The sequence below is a fragment of the Chanodichthys erythropterus genome, chromosome 2, assembly GCF_024489055.1.
Source record: "Chanodichthys erythropterus isolate Z2021 chromosome 2, ASM2448905v1, whole genome shotgun sequence".
Lineage (NCBI taxonomy): Eukaryota > Metazoa > Chordata > Actinopteri > Cypriniformes > Xenocyprididae > Chanodichthys > Chanodichthys erythropterus.
The window spans coordinates 20,052,391-20,068,275 of record NC_090222.1 but is presented as its reverse complement, the minus strand read 5'-3'; the positions used below and the strand labels follow the sequence as shown (position 1 = coordinate 20,068,275).

Below are 15,885 nucleotides of genomic sequence, written 5' to 3'. Positions count from 1 at the left end.
TTTAGGCCAGGACTCTAATAAAACATGTGAAGTTTGGGGCAGATCAGACATTGTATGCCCAAGTTATAACAACTTCCTGTTTCATGGCGAAACATCGAACTTTGTCAGGCCTCCACGGACACGCCCTTCAGCGAAAACTCTAGATCTTCGCAATTTCACGTCTCAAAGGCCTTTAGATTAGACTGACCAAATATAATGTTGATCTGATTAAAGCTCAAGGAGGAGTTTGTTAAAGTACAACGTCTGGAAATGGCAAAGACTGCACAAATTTTGCAAAGAAAATTCAAAATATCTGACTTCCTGTTGGTTTTCTATACCAACAGGATTTCACTCCAAGAGACTTCTTTGTAGGTATTGGGCTGTTAGATGCGTGTACTGTTGTGAAACGTACACTTCGTTGAAATTTTGTAGGTGGAGCTTTCGAGCCATTTTGCCACAGCTAATTCTGAAACCCATGTCAGATGTAAATTTTCACGATTTCTGATACATCAGTTTCATGAGTTTTCAAGCATGTTTAGGCCTTCAAAAATGTGATTAACCCTTTCATGGCAAAACATCAGACTTTGTCAGGCTGCCACGGACACTTCAACGAAAACTCAAGATCTTTGCAATTTAACATCCCGAAGGCCTTGAGATTAGACTGACCATTTATAAATATGCTTCTGGTTAAGTCTCTAGTTCTAGATTAGTTCACTTTCAAATGAAAATTTACTCACCCCCATGTCATCCAAGATGTTCATGTCTTTCTTTCTTCAGTCAAAAAGAAATGAAGGTTTTTGATGAAAACTTTCCAGGTGTTTTCTCCATATAGTGGACTTCAATGGCCTCCAAATAGTTGAAGGTCAAAATTACAGTTTCATTGCAGCTTCAAAACATTCTACGTGATCCCAGACGAGAAATAAGGGTCTTATCTAGAGAAACCATCACTCATTTAAAAAATAAAAATAAATAAAATAAAATTTTATACATTTTAACCATAAATGCTCATCTTGAACTAGCTCTCTTCTTCTTCTCTATTAGAATTCCGGCAGTGTAGACACTGCTAAGTGTATTACTGCTCTCCACAGGTTAAAGTTTGAACTAAATTGTCATATACAACATGCTAGTGCAAGTAGATAGATAAGACCCTTATTCCTCGTTTGGGATCGTATAGAACGCTTTGACTGCAATGAAACTGTAATTTTGACCTTCAACCGTTTTGGAGGCCACTGAAGTCCACTATATGGAGAAAAATCCTTGAATGTTTTCATCAAAAACCTTAATTTCTTTTTGACTTAAGAGTAGTCTAGTCTAACACTAGTGTTTTTAAGAGGCTTTTCAGTTATGCATATGAATGAATTTCACTATGTTGATTAATGTTTTTGTTTCACTGTTTGTAAGAGGCTTTTCAATAATTATGGCCTATACGGCCCCTCATACATACCACCCACGCGATCACACTCTTGCATCGGGGGTTTCTCTCTACAATATAAAATAGACCATGTAGAAAAAACAAAACGTCCTTATACAAGCTCTTACAACATGCTCATACCTCGTATTGCACTTCAGGGTCACAACACCGGAAGGAGACAGAAAAGATCAAACATCAGGAAGTTACGCAGCCTAACTACCTTTGCACTATAGGGCAAAATAAATACAATATGCCCCACCCCGTACACCCAACTTATTATCCACTAGGCCACAAGAAGAATAACTTACCCCACTTCAAAAAATCATCCAAATAAAGTGCGCGTAGACCAAAACTCCAATCTGGAAAAAGGTTTGAGGTTGTGGCACTGAATTTATTTATTAGGAAAATGTCACAAAGTGACCGAAATGTTTGTCATTCATTTTTCATTACAGAAGTAGTTTAATCTCGCAATTGCTGGTTTTCCTTCATTGTTAGAGTGTGTAGGCTTTTTTGAATATTTTTCTTTATTGACTTTTTGAAAGTTCTGAAATCCAAAAATTAGTTGTGGTTAATTACTTTACCCATATTGGCACTCCAATTTACCTATAATGATCCACAGTTTGTGTTTAATTATTGTTATTACATAATTATATTATAGTTATAGTTCTGTTAATATTATAAAATAGGGGTTGCTTAATATGTTGGACAGTGGGGGGCCTCTAATTTAAAATATTTTAGAAAATTCATGCCACAGCACAAGACAGGATGATAAAAAAATACTGAAAACCCTATAAGAAAAGACCAGTTATTATCATATTTAATATATTCTCCTTTATATTTTAACATTTTAAAAAAGAGATTTACGCATACTTAAGAGGTTCTGTGATTTCCCTTATGTGCATATGATGCGATAAACAGGGTGTGACATTGATTATTCACCCTATAGCAGGGATGAGCAGTATGTGGCACATACTATGCAAGCTGATTTGAGGAAGAATCTTTTATGAATGTGGTTTGGAAAGCTAAAGAATTTAAGAGATTAGAGATGTGAGCACTCTGGACAAGCCAGTATTGTAAGAGACACACTGCCCTCTGCAGGCCTCAGTGAGCATTACTATATAAATACACACATTTATTGTGTCATATTCTTTCTGAACACTTTACCAAAAACATTAAGAAAAAGCACAGGAAACCAGCCATAATTGCCCCCTGTTTTAAAATTAATTCTGTAATCCAAACATGAGAAAAAAAAAAAAAAACATTAAATTCTCGGCCATTATTTTCTCTCTCTTAAACAACTCTACTCTAGAGTTGATTCTCTAGCTAAGCGACTCAGGATTGCAGTGTCTATTTCTGTTCTTGCTGCTCCTTCATGTCTCTGATGGCCTTCCTCCTAAATCCCTCCAGCCGCTCTGCCTCACCCTCTCCCTCATCCACCTGCCGCTTCAGTGGAACACACATGCATTAATGGTGCTCTATGTAAGTTTTTGACTGTACTAAAGCATAACAATACCATAATATGTTTGCAAATATTTATTTAACATGCTGAGTTCACATACTTGTTTCTCTGAAAACCATAGCCAGTTATTTTACTTTGAAATTTGCGTTCCGTGTTGGAATTTCTGTTTTGTTTCAGTCTGTGCAAGACCAGCACCTTGCCAATTTTTCCAATAGTATTTCGCCACCCCGGGTTGCCATTGGAGGAAAACACATGCATCGAATTGCAGCCATGCATGGAAGCCAGAGAACAAACTGGGTCAGAGATTGCAGATTCTACCCGACCTAAAAAGCTTCAGCATCCATCTAAAAATCTTTATGAACGGGAGCATATTAAAACGCTATATCAATAAATCAACTAACTAACTAACTATCTTACTGTGTGAAAGTCTCCTCACCTTCCAATGTCAATGGACTATATGCACAGAGCATTCTTTAGAACTTCCACATTAATTTAAAGCTGCAGTAGGGAGTTTTTAGAAAACGTTGACTTAGCCTGAAAATTTGAACAAGCACAACTCACAAGTCACTCCCCCTTGCGCTCTGCTGGGTACAGCCCTCCCTCCACAGCTCCTCCCCCATCACAACGGAGCCTGCCGTGAACGCGCAGGCTAGTAAGCAAGCAGGACCGATGACGGCGGATTTAAACAGTTATAGCACATTCACTGATACAGACAAAACATCAACAATATGATATGCATTGACTATGGCCTTTCCATACTTTGACTACAAACTTGTAATGTAACTATATGACGTATATGCACTATTTCTATAAGTAATAAATAGCTAGTAAGATAATATAATGGTAATGTTACAGTACGCAAATAACTGGCTTCTCCGGTTATCTCTGTATGTATATTTTAGCCAAGAATAAAACAAAATTTGTTATTAAACCACTCTGCCTCTTTTCATTTTATTTAAAGAAACAAACAAAACATATTAATAGCCTCAGGCAACGAGTGATTAATTATCTGCAATGTCTGCTTATATTTATAACAAAACGAAATATTAAACAACCTTGCCTCTTTTCGTTTACATTTCAAACATATTAAATGTAATACTATTTGTCAGTTTTAATGTTCAATAGTAGCCATTATAAAAGGTATAAAAATATACAATAAGAAATAAAGCAAACAATTCAGTCAAGCGTACAAAATCAGCGCTTTAGCATGATACAAAAGTTAAATAGCCATATATAAATTTATGAAACGTCACGTTGCCCTCAGCCAAAACGGAGCCAGCGGCAAACGTCAGAAGGATTAGCCGAGGTAAGGCTGCTCTCGGCTGGGTACATGAGCGCTGAGAGTCCGGTGATCGCCTGGATCTCAAAACTCCGACAACGTCAGATCAAATTGTCAGAAAGGCGCTATCTTTATCAATTAACCACAAATTTGAGCTTTAAACCAGCACATTCTCGCCTGAAAAAATCTTAAAACTGCATATCATGACTTAATAGAGCCCGATCACACGAAAATGCGTATCAATAGTACGAGTTTGTAATCTCGTAGAATATATACGGCAAAATGAGTTTTTCACGTGCATATGACACGCACTTTATGGGGTATTATACGTTAGAAACTGGATTGTTTGTCCGCCATAAGCAAAGCTGCTGCACATTGAATTTGAATGCCTGTACACGCTGTGCACTATGGCTGTGCATGACAGGAGTGTGATCAGCGCACACACGAGCTTGATTGACACTGCTAAGACACTCCTCCTGACTCTGATTGGTTGGTTCTTACCGGGAGCGGTGTATTTCTGCAAATGGCAATAGGACCACTGGGAAGAGCCAGAGGAGCTTGATTTTTTCACAGATTATCTCATTGTCTCATATTCTACTGTCAGGACATAATGACAGGTTTAATAAATATGTAAAAAATACATTTTTACAAAAGTTACCTACTGCAGCTTTAAGCCAGCTCGAAAACTTCCGGTGAGATGTCATTTTTTCTGATCGGTTGAGCATCAGTAGTGTAATACTTAGCTTATAATCAGAATAGTAACACTTAAATAGTCAGGCATAGCATTAATTTAGTTATTCAAACATAAGACAGCATAAAAAATAAATAAATAAATCCAAATGAGAAAAGGGTGTTTGGCCCCCTCCAGCCAGTGCCTCCATTCCTCCAGCGCCATCTTAACAGCCAGCAACTCCCGGTTCCCAATGTCATAATTTCTCTGAGTAGCGGTAAGCCAGCGAGAGAAAAAAGCACATGGGTGAAGTTTGTGATTGCTCTTACTTCTTTGTGACAACACAGCTCCTAACCCCACATCTGAGGCCTCCACCTCAAGCACAAAAGGCAACACTGGGTCTGGAAGCATTAGGATGGGGGCAGATGTGAAGTGTTGTTTTAATGTGTTGAAGGCCTGGTTGGCTTTGCCCGTCCATATAAATGGCCTGTTAGACTTCTTTGTCAGTGCGGAGTGAGGCTCTGCAACAGAACTAAAATGTCTTATGAACTTCCTATAGAAATTGGAGAACCCCAGAAAGCGCTGTACCTGTTTGACCGAAGTGGGTTGGGGCCAGTCCAAAACTGCTCGGATCTTGCCAGGATCCATCTGGATGCTACCCTTGGACACACAGAAGCCAAGGAATGAGACAGCAGGGACATGGAAGTCGCTCTTCTCTAGCTTAACAAAGAGCTTGTGCTTCAACAGCTAGGTGAGGACCTGTCTCACATGTTGAACGTGTTCCTTGAGGTTGCGGGAAAATATCAGAATATCGTCCAAATGAACAAACACAAAAGTATTAAGCATCTCTCTGAGCACATCATTAATAAAAGCCGGGAACACAGCTGGAGCATTAACTAGGCCGAATGGCATTACTTAGTACTCATAGTGGCCTGTTGGGGTGTTAAAAGCCATCTTCCATTCATCCCCCTCCTGGATCCTGACCAGATGGTATGCGTTTCAAAGGTCCAGTTTGATAAAGACGGTTGCCCCCTGCAGGATATCGAAAGCCGTGGTCATAAGTGGGAGGGGGTAACGATTCTTGATGGTGATGTTATTTAAGCCCCGATAATCTATACAGGGTCGGAGACTACCATCCTTCTTTTCTACAAAGAAGAAACCAGCTCCAACTGGTGATGTGGAAGGATGAACAAACCTGCTCTCCAGAGCTTCCTTAAGATACTTGTCCATGGCTAATCTCTCTGGGCCAGAGAGGGAGTAAATCCTTCCACAGGGTGGGCAAGTTCTTGGCATTAGCTCAACAGCGCAGTCATATGATCTGTGAGGGGGTAATGTGGAAGCTTGGACCTTACTGAAGACTTTGAGGAAGTCTGTGTATTCTGGGGGAACTTTGGGTGGCTCAGGAGGGTGAGGTGGGATCTTGATGGTGACAGGTTCGATTCTAGGAATGGCCATGATGTCCACAGTCGGGGCTTTGAGCACAAAGAGTGAGTGGTTCTTGGGTTTAGTTGGCAAGGGTTCTCGGAAAGTCTTAAGTGGTTCAGAGGAACAGCAAAAGGCAGTGCTTGAGATCTGGCAGTTGGTTCCCCACTCTCTGACAGCTCCTCTGGAACAGTCGATATGTGGGTTGTGAGCGGTCAACCATGGAAAACCAAGGATTATAGGAAGTTTAGGGGAATGAATTAAGAATAACTGTATCCATTCCTGGTGGTCCCCCACCTGTAGCTGAAGTGGCAGAGTGCACTGAGTGACCTGACCTGACCCCAACAGACTGCCGTTAACTGCTGTAATGTTTAGGGGGTCTTGGAGATTCACAGGGTAAATGGTGAGATTTTGGGCCATCTTAAAGTCCATGAAACTCCCAGAGGCTCCTGAATCAACAAATGCACATATTCAATGGTGTTGCTGGCCCTGGGTAATAGTAGCATGGATCGTCAAGCCAGAAGTGGCCGAGCAGGGAATGATTCCTATTTTCGCCTCGGCTTCCCTGCTCCAGGACGAGACTTGGCTTCAGTCCTGTGCGAAAATGGCCTGGCTTCCCACAGTAGAGGCAGCATCTCTCTCTAATCTATATCTGTGTTCCTCCCAACTGGTTCCTCTAAGTCACCAGGAGGAGTAGACAATTTAACAGGACTGGTTGCCTCAAGTAAGCTGGTCTCCCGCTGTCGCTCCCGCTGGCGTTCTGAGGTGATGGTTGACCCGGATGGCCACATCAATGGTCAGGAGCAGGGTCTCAGAATGCTAATTCGTCCTTAAGCTTGGGGGACAAAGCATGGTGAAAGGTTGCTCTTAGTGCACGTTGATCCCAGCCACTCTCAGTCGCGAAAGTACGAAACTCTATGGCAAAATCAGTTGAACTCCGAGTACCTTGAGAGAGATTCAACAGGCAGTGATCCACGTCTCCCCTACTGGCTGGATGTTGAAACACACTTCTCATCTCCTCAATGAAGTGTTGACTGTTTCTGATCCCACAAAGCTGAGGTTTGAACACAATGGCAGTGAACAAACATACTTATAAAGGAACAAACACAGGTCTGGGAAATCAGAGTGATGAGCAGGATAATGAACATAATAAGGGTAATGGCACCCCCTTCTGGAGTGGAGAGACTAGAGTTCATGATGTAAGCGCCATCCACAGTTATGGAGGAAGCATGACATAGAGGGCTTAAGTAGAGTGACCCCTACTGGCCAGGATGAAAATAGCACTCTGGAGACAAGACCATTACACAAACTGGTATTTGAATCTGCTGGTGTCTCTGGAGTCTCAAGAAGCTCTCCATGCAGGCCGGCAGTTGTGTGTAAAGATGCATTTCAGCCACTCCAAACCAAAGCTCACAAAGAGAAGCATTTACAGTGGGTTTAGAAATACATGAAGACTCATTTTGAAATAGTTTTATTCACTGACTAATGCCGTACTACAATGGATGGTCTAAATGGATGGATTTTTGGATGGTTGGTGAATGGCCACCATGTTCCAACAAGACTGCGACGTCAGCAAGGAGCTAGCGGGTGATGATTTGGGCTGGAATATTGGGAATTGAGATGGAGGGTATTAAAATGACTTTTGCAAGATATGTGGAGTTCATAACTGGCCATTTTCAGCTATGGTATAAAAAGGAGGGTAGTGCCTTTTTAATAAAATGCACTATGCACTATCCCATGCTGCTGCTGCTGCTGCAAAAAAAAAAAAAAAACTGGCCACTAGGGACAGGTTACAAAAGAGAGCAGAATCTCATTGAACTTTACAGCAGAAAAAAAAAAAAACATGTTTACAGCTGGTACAAATTGTGGTTTTGGTCTATGCTAATTTTGCCCTTCACGACAACTCTGAAGGGGGTGAATTTTTTTATAAATCGTCTGTTTAAATTATATTAAGCCTTAAATTTCTGCATAATAAGGGCGTGGTCACTTGAGTGACAGGTTTGCCGCTGCTGTCTGTGAGCCGTCACTTTACCTCAGCTAATTCCAGCCGCTGACTTTAGTATCTCTGCCGTGTTTGTGCTTTTTTTCAAAGGATTATTTCATACAATTATAAAATAATACTATATACAATTATGAAATATAACTAAAACTGCTGCATTTTGAAAAATTATACTTTGGATGTGGGCTCATTTGTGAGATCGATCATATACAGTTTTACAACACAAACGCTGCTCAGGTTGCATAATTTCTTGAAGAACGATGATGGAGAGCACATCATTCAGAAGAAATGTGATGCAAACAATGGACAATATATCAATATTTTTGTAAAAAAATATATATATATAATTTTTGTTTTTCAATGGACAAACATCATTTTACCCAAGTGCGGAAGATTGGATTGATCTCGCGATCGCTATTTCATTATAAAGTATGAAGTCCCGTTTGATTTTTCATGTTGTTATTTGCACACCTGACACAAATTACATTACTGGTGCTGGAGCATCTATATCGTAAAAAAGACCGTAGATTGACAGTAAACCTTTAGAATTTTCAAATGATAGCTAAAACTGGGTATCTTTATTAATCGTTTAGATAGTATCTAGATAGATAGCTCCTTTGCCTGCTAACATGATCATGTCACGCTAGGTGGGCGTGGATTCGGCAACCAGTCACCTCAGCTCCAACCACATCCCGCCTCTTTGCCCATTTTCTGTTATCCGGGAGTGACGTGCAGTGACGCGCTGCTAAGATGGCAGCGGCCTCATTTTTGCTTCAAAACTGCCCTTCAGAAATCTACTGGTGATGTCATGGAGACTACGTCCATATTTTTTTAGTCTCTGGATTGTCAGGAGCAATCCACAAATGCACAGAAAGCAATTCACAAATGAATGTGACATGAAAACATATTTGTGAATGTTTTTTTTTTTTTATTAACAAATCTCATTTTATTTATTTGTGAATTTAATTATTTTTTTGTGAAACTCCCAACATATTTGTGGATCTCATTCTATTCATTTGTGCATACGATTATTATTATAATTGTTTATTTAATTTTTGAATATTACATTTATCTGTGGATCATATTTATTTGGGAATTTGCAACAATTCTACCCCCATAAATGTCTGGTAAATAATTGAGATGTTTTGTTGTTTGATGTTAGAGTGAAAATAACAGTCTTCATTTACTGACATCGGAGCCGCTGGACGCAGTGGATAAGTTACATTTTTGAAGGGAATGCTCCACAGATCTAATATAGGCCTACACAGGCACGTGCACACATAGACAAAAAAGGGGCTTGAGCACCTGCCCTTTTTCTTCCTCGAGAGAAAGTGCCCTTTTTTCTGGGGTGCTTCTTTTTTTTTTTTTTTTTTTAATAAATGAATATATATTCCTGTTTGTGCACAGCTTCCCTGTCAAACAAATATATTTACTGAATAAAACAAAATACTAAATCAGGTCGGCTTTGTCGATTTCAGATGCCCTAGCTCACTCCGCAACACGCCATTCATGCCCGCTCGAGCGCGCGCCCCGCCCCACCTAACCTCATGTTTGCTGCTGGCTGAAAACTTGTGACAACTATTCCCGCGAAAAAGCAACTGCTGTCTGGCGATGAGAAGCGAAAAAGAAAAAAAACCCTAGATGGATGCATTTCTTTCAGGTAGGCTATTTGTTCACAAACCTGAAAGTTCTGGCTATTTAAGGGTTATTTATACATTTAACGCTGCATTAATAGTTTGACCACCATCGACACATTTGCCTGATTTGATACTAATGAAATCTATGTCATATTATAATTTCAGTTATTTTATTGTGCTATGCATTGCGTTTTGAACCATGGTAAAGATATCGGTTGGGCTGTCAATACCAGAAGAGGAGCACGGACGCACATCCATGAACCGCATTATTAGACAGTTTTCTAAGGATGCATGGTTTGTTAAAACTATTTAAAAATCATGATAATACAGCATCAGCTACATAATGTTATTCTTAAATCTACGCTTACACAGGGTAATACATCAATTGCTCTCTCTTTGCATGTTTGATGTCCACATATTCTTGTTGAAGAAATTACAGTGGCTGTAGCATTTCTATCACAAAGAAGTGGCCGAATATTATTATTTTACTAAAAATATATTTTTAATCATGGTAGCCTATTTTATAATATATAATGCATTAAGCATTAACAGTTTTTGTTTAATTTAGAAGAAATCTACAGATGCAAAAAGATGGATGGTAGTACGCTTAATCTAAATGTGTATAGGGTTAGGGTTAAGTTTTCTTTTCATTAGAGTAAAAGACATGGAAGCAAAAATGGACCAAAATCTAAAAATTGTCCACTTCATGAAAGCAATCCAATAACACCGAAATAATTAAAACGATTTACTGATTTGTGCAAAATAAATTATTAGTGAAACTATGTCCTTCTCCTTGGTGCAGTCATTTATTCAAAATATATAGCTACTTGCTAGTTGCTGTTGCCTTCTCTTGTGATAAACCTAGTGAATACTAAAGAAGAACATGGTCTCTGTGTGAACTGATTATTTTGTAGAAATCTGTGGAGTATAAAACAATTCTGTGAGTGTGAAGGAATTAAAATAAATTGGTAAGGAAAGTCAGAGTTGTCTTAATATATTTAAGGGTTCATTATTTTTAAAATAAATAATTATGAGAAGTGCCCTTTTTACCACTTGAGCCCCTGCCCCCCAAAATGTCTGTGCACGTCCCTGGGCCTACACATACGATTTCTGTAACGTTGTCTGCTATTTACGTTCACAGACATAACTGATAGTGTTTATGTGAACTGTGAGTGTTTTCGACAGAACCTTGTGTGTATGTGACAGTTTAAACAAAAAAACTCACGAGACATGATGTCTAACAGCCAGCTGTCTGTGTATGTGCGCTTCAGAAAAGTGCGCTCAGAAAACGATCCATTAGAAGTTTAAACTGATATAGCTTTAAAATAATAATGTGGAAATAATAAACTTTAATAATGAAAGAAAAATGAAAGAATGAAAGAAAAATGCTGACAGTGTTTGCGATATAGATGATAATCAAAACCAAGCAGATATCTTGTTTGTATCTAGCAGAGAATCAGATCGAGGCAGGAACTGTCATCGTAGAGAGGGGCGGGACACAGAAGCTCATTTGCATTTAAAGGCACATGCACGAAAGTAGCTTGTTCTTGACTGTAGTCAGAAATGGGTATTTACAACATGGATTTATAAATGATCTGTGAGGTATTTTAAGCTAAAACTTAAAAACACCTGAGGCTTAAATTAAATCTTGTAAAATTGACATAATTGGTGACCTTTAAGTCACTGCATCAACATCTCTCATCGTATGGGGGGGACGGATTTCGACAGCTGTGTATTTGCCAATATATTGTGACAAAGTGTTTGGTGAGGATGAGCGGTATGCTGATTGATTGATATGTATCACCTGGAGCAGAGAAAATGGACAGACTTGATTTAAGGAGCAGATGGAATTGAGAGAACAGGCCTGATTTTCGTTTTGAATCCTGCGCAGGATGAACGCTATGTGACCGAGGGCAAACTTGGATGAATGCATTGTGAGCTGTTTGTGATCAGAGACTGTGTATCTGCACACCGGGACGCCGGTTTGTGCTAGTGACGCTGAATGGATCTACATTAATTCGACGGACGAACGGACATTGCTTCAGGAGTGACGGGGGGGTCTCGACGGCCACCGGACGAGGGAAGTGTGGTTTTATTGTTGTATGTAATAATTTTCCTGTGTTTTTGGGGTGGGTTTGTTTATGTGGGATGGGGAGGGTAAATGTGTGTTTATTGATGCCTGACAGAGACCGCAGCAGTGCACGTGTGACATTCATATTTATTGTCTGATAGAACACATGTGTTGAATTGGAGTGATATTGGCACTAATAACTGGTATCTTATGAATTGAAGTGATGAATTGGGTTTTGCAGTGTGTATTGGGGTTTTATACTGCTGTTTAATGCGTCTCAGCCTAAAGCCAAAGTTTTAAGCAATTAATGTGTTAATAAAAAAAAGGTACTTTATTGTTAATATTGGTGTTGTGGTTGTTCAGACTCCTGATTATCCCGGACCTAACCGGGTTAAATAAAGGTGGTGGCAGCAGAGCGGTCTAGATTGATACTGACCACGTGACCCAGTGTTAAAAAGAGAGAAAGAGCCCAAAATAATTATTACAATATCTTAAACTGATGCTGGTTAAACTCCATCCACACACAGGATAGAATAAGCATCTTTTAAGTCACCGCATCAACATCTCTCATATGAGACACAAAACTTGGTTGAGATGTTTTATTTAAAAGTCATAAAAACAGGTATAAAATGGTTATTTACTGTAAAACAATATTAAAAACAATGGAAATATGCACTAGCTGTCAAAGTGGTCAATTATGAAAATATGAAAAATTAACATTTGCTGTTTATAAATGAGTCATTGCAGTGTTTCTCAACTCCGGTCCTCGGGACACACTGCTCTGCACATTTTGTATGTATCCCTTATTTAACACACCTGATGTAGATCATCAGCTCATTAGGAGAGTCTGCATGAACTGAATTGAGTGTGTCAGATAAGAGAGACATACAAAATGTGCAGAGCAGTGGGTCCCGAGGACTGGAGTTGAGAACCACTGAGTTATTGTATTCATAACTTTGAAAAATTAATTAAATTTAAACATTCAATTAGCCAACATTTTTATCTATAGCAACTTAGAAATAAGGAATACAAACAATTAATCTTGAAGGCAATAAACATGAGAAGTGCATAAAAAATACAAAGATTGAAACATTGTTCAGAATAATACAAACTAGAACAGAGAGGGATTTAATAGTGAAAGCATAGTTTGTTTTTTTGTTTGTTTTTTTAAGTTATTTGAATGGCTCTTAAGTGGGTTTTCAGTTGTTTCTTGAATATTGTCAGGGAATCAGCTGTCCAGTTAGCAATGTCTAGAAATGACAAGAGCCTGGATGAGAATTGTGTTGGATGCTCCGTTAGGAAGGGCCTGATCTTCCTGGTATAGTTGATAGTGCAGTCAAACTTAAATGACCAAGCTGTCTTTCTAATGTGGTCTCTGAACGTCAGCTGGTCATCAAAGATTACCACAAGATTTTTGGCGAATCAGGACGGAATCAGTTGATGAGCCTAGCTGGATGGTGGAATTATGCTGAATCGTTGGAGTGGCTGGGAAGACGAAAAGTTCTGTCTTTGCCAGACTGAGTTGAAGGTGATGTTCTTGTATCCATGCCGAGATCCACCAGACAGTCCAAGCTCTGTGCAGCTACCGTCAGATCATCAGCCTGTAATGAAAAGTAAAGAGTCATCAGCATAGCAATGGTAGGAGATCCATGTACCCCTAGAATACAGTACCGGTTAAAAGTTTGGACATGTTACTATTTTTAATGTTTTTGAAAGAAGTCTGTTATACATTTATCAAGCCTGCATTTATTTAATCAAAAATACAGAAAAATAGTAAAATTGTGAAATTTAATTACAATTTAATTATTAAATATAACAATTTAATATTTTTATTTTAAAATGCTTCAATATCATATGCATCATTACTCCAGTCTTTAGTGTCACATGATCCTTCAGAAATCATTCTAATATGCTGATTTATTATCAATGTTGGAAACAGTTGTGCTGCTTAATATGTTTTTTATAACCTGTGATAATTTTCAGGATTCTTTGATGAATAGAATGTTAAATAACAGAGTCCATTTTTTTTTTATGTTCAGATGGCATATTTAGGAAAATTAGCCAAGTCTTGTAGGTTACTGATTAGATTAAGAAAACTATATAAAAAAAGATTTTGCCCACATTTGCATTTGTCAAAAAAACAAAAAAACAAACAAACATGGTCTTGTGACGGCATCAGGTCCTCTATAGACAATAAACTGATTTCATCTTTCTAATATATTGTGAAACAATATGTCTTCCGAAGGTTACCAGTAGGTGACGCCAAATGACTTTGTGTATTATGAGTGAAAATTCATTGAAATAGGCCATAAAACTTAACTGCTTAATACAGAGTTTTATTAGTCATTGCATTATACATTTACTTATTAGTTCAATATATTTTATATTATACCATACTTACAACATGTAGGAGTCTAACAATCCATTTAAATTATTTTGCAAGAATTCAAACCTATATAAAACCTTATATCACAGTAAGTGCTGCATTCACATTTGTATTTAATTTCAAATGTATTATATATTTTATTTAGCAACATAGCTTTTTCACAAGGTTATAAATAAAAAATAATAATAATTTGGACCAGTAAAAAAATGTTCAACGATAAAGATTTTCAATAATGAATAGGCTACAAATTCCTCGTTGTGAACAACCCTGTTCACATCTGTTGGCTCGACTATGCGAGTTGTCTGTAGGCTACCTATGTTTAGTATATTTGCTTCTCTTCAGAAGGCCTTTATAACCTCGTGGAGTCGTGTGGATATATTTTATGATGGATGGAAGCACTTTTTTTTTACTTCAAAATCAGAAGCACCATTTACTATAAAGCTTGGAAGACCCAGGATATTTTTTTTTTTTTTTTTTAAATAACTCAGATTATGTTCGTCTGAAAGAAGATACACCATTGTATAGGGGTGAGTAGCTAAATCATGGGATAATTTTCATTTTTGGGTGAACTGTCCATTTAAACTAGGCCTATATCTGAGACTGGGATTTTGTAATCAATGTTAGAGGGTTATTTCCCTTTAAAAAGTGTGTGGGAGAGTGAACGTGCAGACATCATATTAGTCATGACTGGCACAGCAAGTAAGGCTAATAATAATCTGAACACTACAGTGTGAAGACAAACAAGGGATAAGTTCCTCCTCTCTCCCTTATCAACCAGCTTGAATGGACGTAATTTGGCTCTGCAGTGAGCACCACTTATAATCGACTTGCGATACTTTCTGTTTGTACTTCTGTGTGAGGGCAGTCTTCATTCATAGTAGCATACTTATCACTTAGAGAAGTAGGTTTGAAGTTGCAGTCCGTCTGACAGCAATTATGAGAGTCGTGATTTCTTTCCTGATATTAACAAACATACTATGCGCTGGATTTCGTCTGGCTTCCCGAGAACTGAACGGTAAGACATTGCAATACAAGTTTGCAGCTGTAGCGACATGCCAACATCACATCAGCGATAATAAACTTTTATTATTATTATTAGCAGCCTATTTAAGCGTCAAATCACTAAATTTGTTCAGTAGTTAAATTCATTGACTCATCTCTGTTGTTCGCGCAACAGAGGCGCGCGCCTCTAGCTGTTTAGGGACTTTTCCCATTCTTGAAAGCAGCAGAACTTTAACACTCTGCCACTGTAAAGCGACTGCAAAGATTAAGATACCAGGATTACGTTTACCCAGAGTTATGAAAGAGCCTGTGTTTTGCGTTTTTCATAATGTCTCAGAACTCATGAAGTGCAATGTGAGGACATGGTTACCTCCAAGGGATTTACATACCGGGTGCCTCAGGACATGACAGTTTACCTGAGAGATCGCCATTGCGAACATGGATGGTCTCATGCGGTGGGCACGCCTTGTTTTAGGTTTATAAACAAGATGATATAAAATATAATTAAGATATCTTTTTGTAATGATTCCATTTTATTTTGTGCATAGAATGGAACGTTTATTGCTGACT

General features: G+C 38.5%; 1 protein-coding gene across 7 annotated transcripts in view; it reads right to left on the bottom strand.

Moving 5' to 3' along the window:
• Positions 1–12,521: 12,521 nt before the first annotated feature.
• LOC137032574 (uncharacterized) overlaps positions 12,522–15,885 on the bottom strand; it is a 170,061-nt gene continuing 166,697 nt past the window's right edge. For all 7 annotated transcript variants that reach the window (XR_010896716.1, XR_010896719.1, XR_010896717.1 and 4 more), the window contains one exon: positions 12,522–13,528. The gene's annotated coding sequence lies outside the window, so the exon portion shown is untranslated. The remainder of the gene's footprint in view (positions 13,529–15,885) is intronic.